Source organism: Vicia villosa, linkage group LG3 (assembly GCF_029867415.1).
Source record: "Vicia villosa cultivar HV-30 ecotype Madison, WI linkage group LG3, Vvil1.0, whole genome shotgun sequence".
Lineage (NCBI taxonomy): Eukaryota > Viridiplantae > Streptophyta > Magnoliopsida > Fabales > Fabaceae > Vicia > Vicia villosa.
This window is the reverse complement of record NC_081182.1, coordinates 150,478,721-150,490,712: the sequence shown is the minus strand read 5'-3', so window position 1 is coordinate 150,490,712 and position 11,992 is coordinate 150,478,721.

Here is an 11,992-nt window from a genome sequence, read left to right as displayed (position 1 = left end):
CTAATTCCCATTGTGTGGAATTAGTGAGTGGGTGTCGCCGTATCCTTGACAATGGTGGATCGGTGAGATGGGTTATCTCCGATTTTGGTACCACATGCATTTACTTGCATTGCATTAGGTTACTTGTGTTATTATAACATGAATGGAAGATTGTCCAATGTTATAATACGTGTGATTGTGTATTGGTTGTGAATCTGATCGTAACTGTAATTGGGTTAATAATATGTGATTGATGTTTTACTATCTATATCTTATAACATTGGTTAAATGTGAATGAGACTCACCCTTACTGTTGTTATTTTTCAGATTGAGGAGTAGCTTTCGTACTTGGTGAGGATTAGCTCGTCAAGTAATTCGTTAGTGTCGGCTGGGTCAGTGTCATGCTCTGGTCGTGTAACACTGGGGACGTTATTTAGAGTTACTTGTTAAACTCTTTTATGGGGTGTTTTATTATGGGGGTGTTTTAAGTCTATGACTTTGGATGTTGCATTATTCAGATGATAAAGATAATTCCATTGTGTTAACATGATGATCTGAATAATTTGGGATTAACGTTCTCTTTTATGGCATGACATGAGTATTGTTTTAATTATATGAAATTTGTAATACCCTTTTCATGTTTTACTCTGACTATTGTTTAATATTTATGTAGGGTATTAGGAGGGTGTTACAATAATGGTATTAAGAACGATGAATCAACCTTCAGGTAAGGGGGGACTCTTCCATTTATCTTCTATTATGGGGTTATAGGTAGTAGGATAGAATTGATCATGTTGTTTATGTCAATTGAGTTATGCTTAGGTTGTAGAAATGTTAGGTTTTGGGAGAATTGATAAATAATGTCGTATTGATCATGTATGGTGTAAATTGGATGGTTGAAATGTGTTATAAATGTGTTAATTGTCTTTGTGGTTGCTGTTTCGGTGTTATAATACATTTGGGTGCAAATTGGTATGGATTCGGGTTTATACGGTGTTGGAAAAATGGTATTTTTCTGCTACAGCAGCGTAGGAACCGGTTCCCAGGCGGGAGGAACCGAGTTCCCGTAGTAGAAACCAGAAGCGAAGGAATTCTGTTCAGCAGGAACCGGCTCCCATGTAGGTACAACCCGGTTCCTAGTAGTAAAAACCAGAGAGGAGTTTCTGAAGGATTTCAGGAACCGGTTCCCACGTAGGGAGGAACCGGGTTCTGCGTGACTTTTTCTAAATTTTTCTTAACTTTGAAAACTCCTAACTTTTAAACCGTAAATCAGATTTTGGTGCCGTTTTGAGCATAGTAAAGCTAATCAAATGATTTACATAATAAAATAGTATTTTGGATCGTGATTCGAAATTATTTTAAAAACACTCGATTTTATTTGGTTGTGGTGGCTTATGCGTACAGGTGCATTATTGGATGTTTTACCTGTTTTGATGTTGTGGTTTTTGTTGTGAATTCAATGCCAAGAACAAAGTATAAACCAAGGAAGAATAAAGGACAAGGAAGAAGAGGAACACAATAATTGGTTATAACTGCTATTCTTTTACTTTCTCTTAGAACAAGATTACAAGTTTACAAGAATAACAAATAACCTCTCTCACCCCAAATTAGGATTTGCAGCTTAGCAATGATGAGAGACTAGTATGCTATTTATAATAAAACCTAACATACTAACTAATGGACTTTTTCCACAAGGCCCATTACACAAGTCAACTTAATAAACAAGCTAACTTAACAAATTAGGGTTTAAGCACTAAAACCTAATTTAACATGCTAACAACCCTAGCATCTTCGACACAAGCATGTGAACAACCTTCGACTTCATGCTTAACCCTGTCGAATCAAGAAGCTACCCTTCGGCCATACTAGAGTTCGATCCAATATCTCACAAATCTCCACCTTGGATCTAACTCTACAACATCAAGGGAACAAACTAGCTTTCTTCATGCAGCTTTATCAACTGCATACAGTGGAAAAACTTGCAACTCGGCAATGTCTTGGTGATCATATCAGCAGCATTGTCTTCAGTCGAAACCTTCAGCACTTGGACTTCTCCACGCTCGATTACTCCTCTGACGAAATGCAGCCTCACATCAATGTGCTTAGTTCGCTCATGATAGGCTGAATTCTTCGACAGGTGTATTGCACTTTGACTATCACATTTAACAGTGATACCTCGACCTTGAAGTTTCAGCTCCTTCGCAAAACCTTCAAGCCACAATGCTTCTTTCACAGCTTCAGTTAATGCAATGTACTCCGCTTCAGTGGTTGATAGAGCAACAACCTTCTGAAGTGTTGCTTTCCAACTAATTGCTGTGCCAAACATAGTGAAAACATATCCAGAAATAGATTTCCTGGAATCCATACAACCTGCATAATCAGAGTCGACATATCCTTCGATTACTGCTTTACCATCTTCACCCAAGGCTCCACCATAAATTAGGACTCTATTCAGAGACCCATTTATGTACCTTAAAATCCACTTCAATGCTTGCCAGTGAGCCTTTCCAGGATTCGCCATGTACCTGCTTACAAGACTTACTGCGTATGCTATGTCGGGTCTAGTACAGACCATAGCATACATCAAAGAACCAACTATATTAGCATATGGGATGCTATTCATATAGACTCTTTCCACATCAGTACTGGGACACTGATCAATACTCAGCTTGAATTGAGGGTTTGTTGGAGTCACAACTGGCTTTGAATTCGACATACCAAACTTTTCAAGAATCTTCCGTAGATATGCCTCTTGAGATAGGCATAACTTCGACTTCTTTCTATCTCTTCGAATGTCAATTCCAAGAATCCTGGAAGCAGCTCCCAGATCCTTCATATCGAACTCCTTATTGAGTTCAGCCTTCACCCTCATCGCATCTTCGACACTGTTGCTTGCTATGAGAATATCATCCACATAAAGCAACAAAATAACAAATGAATTACCAGGTCGAAATCTGAAGTAAACACAGTGGTCGAACTGACTTCTAATGAAACTTATGCGTGCCATGAACTTGTCGAATCTCCTATTCCACTGTCGAGGAGATTGTTTCAGCCCATACAAAGATCTCTTTAACTTGCACACATAATCTTCCTTCCCCTTTTCGACATACCCTTCAGGTTGCCTCATCAGGATCGTTTCATCTAAATCACCATACAAGAACGCAGTCTTCACATCCATCTGTTCCAGTTCAAGATTGAACTGTGCCACCATGGCAAGCAACATTCGAATGGACCTATGCTTCACAACAGGAGAAAACACATCATTGAAGTCGACACCTTCTTTCTGAATGAAACCCCTTGCAACTAACCTTGCCTTGTATCTTTTCGACGTCACTCCTTCAATTCCTTCCTTAACTTTGAAAATCCATTTACAGCTGACTAACCTTGCCCCAACAGGTTTCTTGATCAGTTCCCAAGTATGATTATCATGAAGAGATTTCATCTCATCATCCATGGCCTTCAGCCATTCAGTCTTATTTCGACTCCTCATAACTTCCTTATAGTCTCTAGGTTCTTCGTCTAGAACCTCACTTGCAGAGATTAAGGCATAAGCTATAAGATCTGCATATCCAAGTCTCTGAGGTGGCTTGATGACTCTTCTCGACCTATCTCTCGACAATAGGTAGTCATCGTCAGTTTCCTCAACTTCAGCATCTTCTGCTTCTTCTTCGACTTCATCTGGGATATGCAATTCAGCATCAACATGCTCCACCTCAACAGGAATCTCTACCTGTTCCAGCTCTTCGTCAGATGTTTCTGTACTTCGACCAACATCATCAGTTTTCTTAAAAGCCATTTCAGCTTCATTGAAAACTACATCTCGACTGGTGATACACCTCCTGTGACCTGGCTCTAGGCACCATAGCCTATAAGCTTTGACTCCTTCAGGGTATCCCATGAACATGCATTTCAGAGCTCTAGGTTCGACCTTGTCTTGCCTAATGTGAGCATAGGCTACACAGCCAAATACTCTCAGTTTGTCGAGATCTGGTGGATGTCCCGACCAAACTTCTTCAGGTGTCTTCATATCTAACGCTGTCGAAGGACATCTGTTTATCAGATATGTTGCTGTCGAAACAGCCTCAGCCCAGAACACCTTCTTTAACCCCGCACTAGTCAACATGCATCTGACTCTCTCCAAAATAGTTCGATTAAATCTTTCAGCCAAACCATTTTGTTATGGAGTACCTGCAGTAGTTCTATGCCTTGCAATACCAGAGGCAGCACAAAAACTGTCGAATGCCTCATTGCAAAATTCAAGGCCATTGTCGGTTCTCAACCTCTTGACCTTTCTGCCAGTCTGATTTTCAACCAGAGTCTTCCAACTTTTGAAATTCTCAAAAGTTTCATCCTTAGTCTTCTGGATGAATACCCATAATTTTCTGGAATAATCATCTACTATGGATAGAAAATACCTTGCTCCTGAATATGATGGACACCTTGCAGGCCCCCAAAGATCAGCATGGATGTAATCAAGGGATCCATGTGTTCTTTGTTTGCCTTTGTTGAACTTCACTCTGCAAGATTTTCCAAGTACACAGGGTTCACAAAACTTCAGCTTTTCGATTTTGTCTCCACCAAGCAGATTTTGTTTCCCTAATTCGACCAGACCCCTTTCACTGACATGGCCCAATCTCATGTGCCAGATTTCTGTCTTCGACAAAGGTTTCGTGGATACAACATTTGTCGAACCACTTACAACTTCAGCCTCAAGGGTATACAAGCCTTGTTTCTTCACGCCTCTCAAGACTTCCTTCGACCCCTTCATGACTCTTAGGATGCTTTTCTCTCCTTGGAAAACATATCCTTTCTTGTCGAATTCACCAAGAGAAAGCAAATTTCTCTTCAAATCAGGAACATACCTGACTTCAGTCAACAACCTTATTGACTCATCATGGAGCTTGAATCTCACAGATCCAACACCTGCAATCTTGCAAGCCTTGTTGTTTCCCAGCAATACTGATCCACCATCTTGATCACATAATTCCTCGAACAAGTCTTTGTTTGGAGTCATGTGCCAAGTGCAACCTGAATCCATAATCCACTCCTTCTTAGAGTCACTGCTTGAAACCACAAGAACATCAGATGATTCGAAATCATCTTGAACAATGGCAGCGTTGCCATTATCCTTACCTCCATGATATTTCAAGCGTTCAGGGCACACCTTTCTTGTGTGACCCTCCTTCTTACAATGGTAGCATCGAATGCCAGATGCTTCGCCACTGTAAGTCTTCGACTGGCTTTTGCCTTTCTTCTTGTCGAACTTACCATCCTTTCGTAAGAGTTTTCCTTTAACGGCCAAACCTTCGCCAACAGTCGAAGGTTTATGCTCCTTTCGTTCATTCAAGTCCTTAGAGTACAAGGCTGATTGAACTTCTTCAAACGTCAGGGACTCCCTTCCATACAGGAGAGTTTCTTTGAAGTGAGCATGTGATCGAGGCAAAGAACACAATAGTAACAGCGCTTGATCTTCATCATCGATCTTCACATCAATATTTTCAAGATCAAGAATCAGCTTGTTGAACATATCCAACTGTTCAGCCAATACTTTGTCTTCAATCATCTTGAATGAATACAAAGCTTGCTTCAGGTAGAGTCGATTTACCAGCGATTTGGTCATATACAAACTTTCAAGTTTCACCCATAACCCTGATGCCGTCGTCTCCTTTGATACCTGTCGGAGAACCTTATCACCAAGGCTCAACAAAATTGCGTTGTGTGCTTTCTCGATCATAGTTGTCTTCTCCGCTGCCGTTAATGCAGCATTCATGGCTGCCTCTCCCTTCAACGCTTCCAAACAACCCTGCTGAACCAGTAGGACTTTCATCTTCAAGCGCCACAGACCGAAATCATTCACTCCGGTGAACTTTTCAATCTCATACTTTGTTGAAGGCATCTTCTCCACGCTCACTGCACCAATTTGTTGTGAATTCAATGCCAAGAACAAAATATAAACCAAGGAAGAATAAAGGACAAGGAAGAAGAGGAACACAATAATTGGTTATAACTGCTATTCTTTTACTTTCTCTTAGAACAAGATTACAAGTTTACAAGAATAACAAATAACCTCTCTCACCCCAAATTAGGATTTGCAGCTTAGCAATGATGAGAGACTAGTATGCTATTTATAATAAAACCTAACATACTAACTAATGGACTTTTTCCACAAGGCCCATTACACAAGTCAACTTAATAAACAAGCTAACTTAACAAATTAGGGTTTAAGCACTAAAACCTAATTTAACATGCTAACAACCCTAGCATCTTCGACACAAGCATGTGAACAACCTTCGACTTCATGCTTAACCCTGTCGAATCAAGAAGCTACCCTTCGGCCATACTAGAGTTCGATCCAATATCTCACAGTTTTAATTGGTGTTTGTTATACATATATTGTTGATGTAAAATATGTATTTTATTATGGTTGAGAAATAGCATAACTGTGTGTGGCTATTGATTATAATATTGGTTTATGATTATGACATTGGTTGGTTAATGTGGACGATGAGCATGTTATGGTTGATACATGCATTTCATAATAATTATGTGGCTGATCCTTGACGATGGTGGATCAGTGGTAGCTAATTCCCATTGTGCGGAATTAGTGAGTGGGTGTCGCCGTATCCTTGAAGATGGTGGATCGGTGAGATGGGTTATCTCCGATTTTGGTACCACATGCATTTAGTTGCATTGCATTAGGTTACTTGTGTTATTATAACATGAATGGAAGATTGTCCAATGTTATAATACGTGTGATTGTGTATTGGTTGTGAATCTGATCGTAACTGTAATTGGGTTAATAATATGTGATTGATGTTTTACTATCTATATCTTATAACATTGGTTAAATGTGAATGAGACTCACCCTTACTGTTGTTATTTATCGGGTTGAGGAGTAGCTTTCGTACTTGGTGAGGATTAGCTCGTCAAGTAATTCGTTAGTGTCGGTTGGGTCAGTGTCATGCTCTGGTCGTGTAACACTAGGGACGTTATTTAGAGTTACTTGTTAAACTCTTTTATGGGGTGTTTTATTATGGGGGTGTTTTAAGTCTATGACTTTGGATGTTGCATTGTTCAGATGATAAAGATAATTCCGTTGTGTTAACATGATGATCTGAATAATTTGGGATTAACGTTCTCTTTTATGGGATGACATGAGTATTGTTTTAATTATATGAAAGTTGTAATACCCTTTTCATGTTTTACTCTGATTATTGTTTAATATTTATGTAGGGTATTAGGAGGGTGTTACAATAATGGTATTAAGAACGATGAATCAACCTTCAGGTAAGGGGGGACTCTTCCATTTATCTTCTATTATGGGGTTATAGGTAGTAGGATAGAATTGATCATGTTGTTTATGTCAATTGAGTTATGCTTAGGTTGTAGAAATGTTAGGTTTTGGGAGAATTGATTAATAATGTCGTATTGATCATGTATGGTCTAAATTGGATGGTTGAAATGTGTTATAAATGTGTTAATTGTCTTTGTGGTTGCTATTTCGGTGTTATAATACATTTGGGTGCGAATTGGTATGGATTCGGGTTTATACGGTGTTGGAAAAATGGTATTTTTCTGCTACAGCAGCGTAGGAACCGGTTCCCAGGTGGGAGGAACCGGGTTCCCGTAGTAGAAACCAGAAGCGAAGGAATTCTGTTCAGCAGGAACCGGTTCCCATGTAGATACAACCCGGTTCCTAGTAGTAAAAACCAGAGAGGAGTTTCTGAAGGATTTCAGGAACCGGTTCCCACGTTGGGAGGAACCGAGTTCTGCGTGACTTTTTCTAAATTTTTCTTAACTTTGAAAACTCCTAACTTTTAAACCGTAAATCAGATTTTGGTGCCGTTTTGAGCATAGTAAAGCTAATCAAATGATTTACATAATAAAATAGTGTTTTAGATCGTGATTCGAAATTATTTTAAAAACACTCGATTTTATTTGGTTGTGGTGGCTTATGCGTACAGGTGCATTATTGGATGTTTTACCTGTTTTGATGTTGTGGTTTTAATTGGTGTTTGTTATACATATATTGTTGATGTAAAATATGTATTTTATTATGGTTGAGAAATAGCATAAATGTGTGTGGCTATATATTATTGTATTGGTTGATTATTATGACATTGGTTGGTTAATGTGGACGATGAGCATGTTATGGTTGATACATGCATTTCATAATCATTATGTGGCTGATCCTTGACGATGGTGGATCAGTGGTAGCTAATTCCCATTGTGTGGATTTAGTGAGTGGGTGTCGCCGTATCCTTGAAGATGGTGGATCGGTGAGATGGGTTATCTCCGATTTTGGTACCACATGCATTTAGTTGCATTGCATTAGGTTACTTGTGTTATTATAACATGAATGGAAGATTGTCCAATGTTATAATACGTTTGATTGTGTATTGGTTTTGAATCTGATTGTAACTGTAATTGGGTTAATAATATGTGATTGATGTTTTACTATCTATATCTTATAACATTGGTTAAATGTGAATGAGACTCACCCTTACTGTTGTTATTTTTCAGATTGAGGAGTAGCTTTCGTACTTGGTGAGGATTAGCTCGTCAAGTAATTCGTTAGTGTCGGTTGGGTCAGTGTCATGCTCTGGTCGTGTAACACTGGGGACTATATTTAGAGTTACTTGTTAAACTCTTTTATGGGTAGTTTTATTATGGGGATGTTTTAAGTCTATGACTTTGGATGTTGCATTATTCAGATGTTAAAGATAATTCCGCTGTGTTAACATGATGATCTGAATAATTTTGGTTTAACGTTCTCTTTTATGGCATGGCATGAGTATTGTTTTAATTATATGGAAGTTGTATTACCCTTTTCATGTTTTACTCTGATTATTGTTTAATATTTATGTGGGGTAATAGGAGGGTGTTATAATAATGGTATTAAGAGCGAAGAATCAACCTTCAGGTAAGGGGGGACTCTTCTATTTATCTTCTATTATGGGGTTATAGGTAGTAGGATAGAATTGATCATGTTGTTTATGTCAATTGAGTTATGCTTAGGTTGTAGAAAGTTAGGTTTTAGGAGAATTGATTAATAATGTCGTATTGATCATGTATGGTGTGAATTGGATGGTTGAAATGTGTTATAAATGTGTTAATTGTCTTTGTGGTTGCTGTTTCGGTGCTATAATACATTTGGGTGCGAATTGGTATGGATTCGAGTTTATACGGTGTTGGAAAAATGGTATTTTTATCTACAGCAGCGTAGGAACCGGTTCCCAGGTGGGAGGAACCGGGTTCCCGTAGTAGAAACCAGAAGCGAAGGAATTCTGTTCAGCAGGAACCGGTTCCCATGTAGGTACAACCCGGTTCCTAGTAGTAAAAACCAGAGAGGAGTTTCTGAAGGATTTCAGGAACCGGTTCCCACGTAGGGAGGAACCGGGTTCTGCGTGACTTTTTCTAAACTTTTCTTAACTTTGAAAACTCCTAACTTTTAAACCGTAAATCAGATTTTGGTGTCGTTTTGAGCATAGTAAAGCTAATCAAATGATTTACATAATAAAATAGTGTTTTGGATCGTGATTCAAAATTATTTTAAAAACACTCGATTTTATTTGGTTGTGGTGGTTTATGCGTACAGGTGCATTATTGGATGTTTTACCTGTTTTGATGTTGTGGTTATAATTGGTGTTTGTTATACATATATCGTTGATGTAAAATATATATTTCATTATGGTGGAGAAATAGCATAGTTGTGTGTGGCTATTGATTATTGTATTGGTTGATGATTATGACATTGGTTGGTTAATGTGGACGATGAGCATGTTATGGTTGATACATGCATTTCATAATCATTATGTGGCTGATCCTTGACGATGGTGGATCAGTGGTAGCTAATTCCCATTGTGTGGAATAAGTGAGTGGGTGTTGTCGTATCCTTGACGATGGTGGATCGGTGAGATGGGTTATCCCTGATTTTGGTACCACATGCATTTAGTTGCATTGCATTAGGTTACTTGTGTTATTATAACATGAATGGAAGATTGTCCAATGTTATAATACGTGTGATTGTGTATTTGTAGTGAATCTGATCGTAACTGTAATTGGGTTAATAATATGTGATTGATGTTTTACTATCTATATCTTATAACATTGGTTAAATGTGAATGAGACTCGCCCTTACTGTTGTTATTTTTCGGATTGAGGAGTAACTTTCGTACTTGGTGAGGATTAGCTCATCAAGTAATTCGTTAGTGTCAGTTGGGTCAGTGTCATGCTCTGGTCGTGTAACACTGGGGACGTTATTTAGAGTTACTTGTTAAACTCTTTTATGGGTAGTTTTATTATGGGGGTGTTTTAAGTCTATGACTTTGGATGTTGCATTATTCAGATGTTAAAGATAATTCCGCTGTGTTAACTTGGTGATCTGAATAATTTTGGTTTAACATTCTCTTTTATGGCATGGCATGAGTATTGTTTTAATTATATGGAAGTTGTAATACCCTTTTCATGTTTTACTCTGATTATTGTTTAATATTTATGAGGGGTATTAGGAGGGTGTTATAATAATGGTATTAAGAGCGAAGAATCAACCTTCAGGTAAGGGGGGACTCTTCCATTTATTTTCTATTATGGGGTTATAGGTAGTAGGATAGAATTGATCATGTTGTTTATGTCAATTGAGTTATGCTTAGGTTGTAGAAATGTTAGGTTTTGGGAGAATTGATTAATAATGTCGTATTGATCATGTATGGTGTGAATTGGATGGTTGAAATGTGTTATAAATGTGTTAATTGTCTTTGTGGTTGCTGTTTCGGTGTTATAATACATTTGGGTGCGAATTGGTATGGATTCGGGTTTATACGGTGTTGGAAAAATGGTATTTTTTTGCTACAGCAGCGTAGGAACCGGTTCCCAGGTGGGAGGAACCGGGTTCCCGTAGTAGAAACCAGAAGCGAAGGAATTTTGTTCAGCAGGAACCGGTTCCCATGTAGGTACAACCCGGTTCCTAGTAGTAAAAACCAGAGAGGAGTTTCTGAAGGATTTCAGGAACCGGTTCCCACGTAGGGAGGAACCGGGTTCTGCGTGACTTTTTCTAAATTTTTCTTAACTTTGAAAACTCCTAACTTTTAAACCGTAAATCAGATTTTGGTGCCGTTTTGAGCATAGTAAAGCTAATCAAATGATTTACATAATAAAATAGTGTTTTGGATCGTGATTCGAAATTATTTTAAAAACACTCGATTTTATTTGGTTGTGGTGGCTTATGCGTACAGGTGCATTATTGGATGTTTTACCTGTTTTGATGTTGTGGTTTTAATTGGTGTTTGTTATACATGTATCGTTGATGTAAAATATGTATTTTATTATGGTTGAGAAATAGCATAACTGTGTGTGGCTATATATTATTGTATTGGTTGATGATTATGACATTGGTTGGTTAATGTGGACGATGAGCATGTTATGGTTGATACATGCATTTTATAATCATTATGTGGCTGATCCTTGACGATGGTGGATCAGTGGTAGATAATTACCATTGTGTGGAATTAGTGAGTGGGTGTCGCCGTATCCTTGACGATGGTGGATCGGTGAGATGGGTTATCTCCGATTTTGGTACCACATGCATTTAGTTGCATTGCATTAGGTTACTTGTGTTATTATAACATGAATGGAAGATTGTCAAATGTTATAATACGTGTGATTATGTAATGGTTGTGAATCTGATCGTAACTGTAATTGGGTAAATAATATGTGATTGATGTTTTACTATCTATATCTTATAACATTGGTTAAATGTGAATGAGACTCACCCTTACTGTTGTTATTTTTCAGATTGAGGAGTAACTTTCGTACTTGGTGAGGATTAGCTCATCAAGTAATTCGTTAGTGTCGGTTGGGTCAGTGTCATGCTTTGGTCGTGTAACACTGGGGACGTTATTTAGATTTACTTGTTAAACTCTTTTATGGGTAGTTTTATTATGGGGGTGTTTTAAGTCTATGACTTTGGATGTTGCATTATTCAGATGTTAAAGATAATTCTGCTGTGTTAACA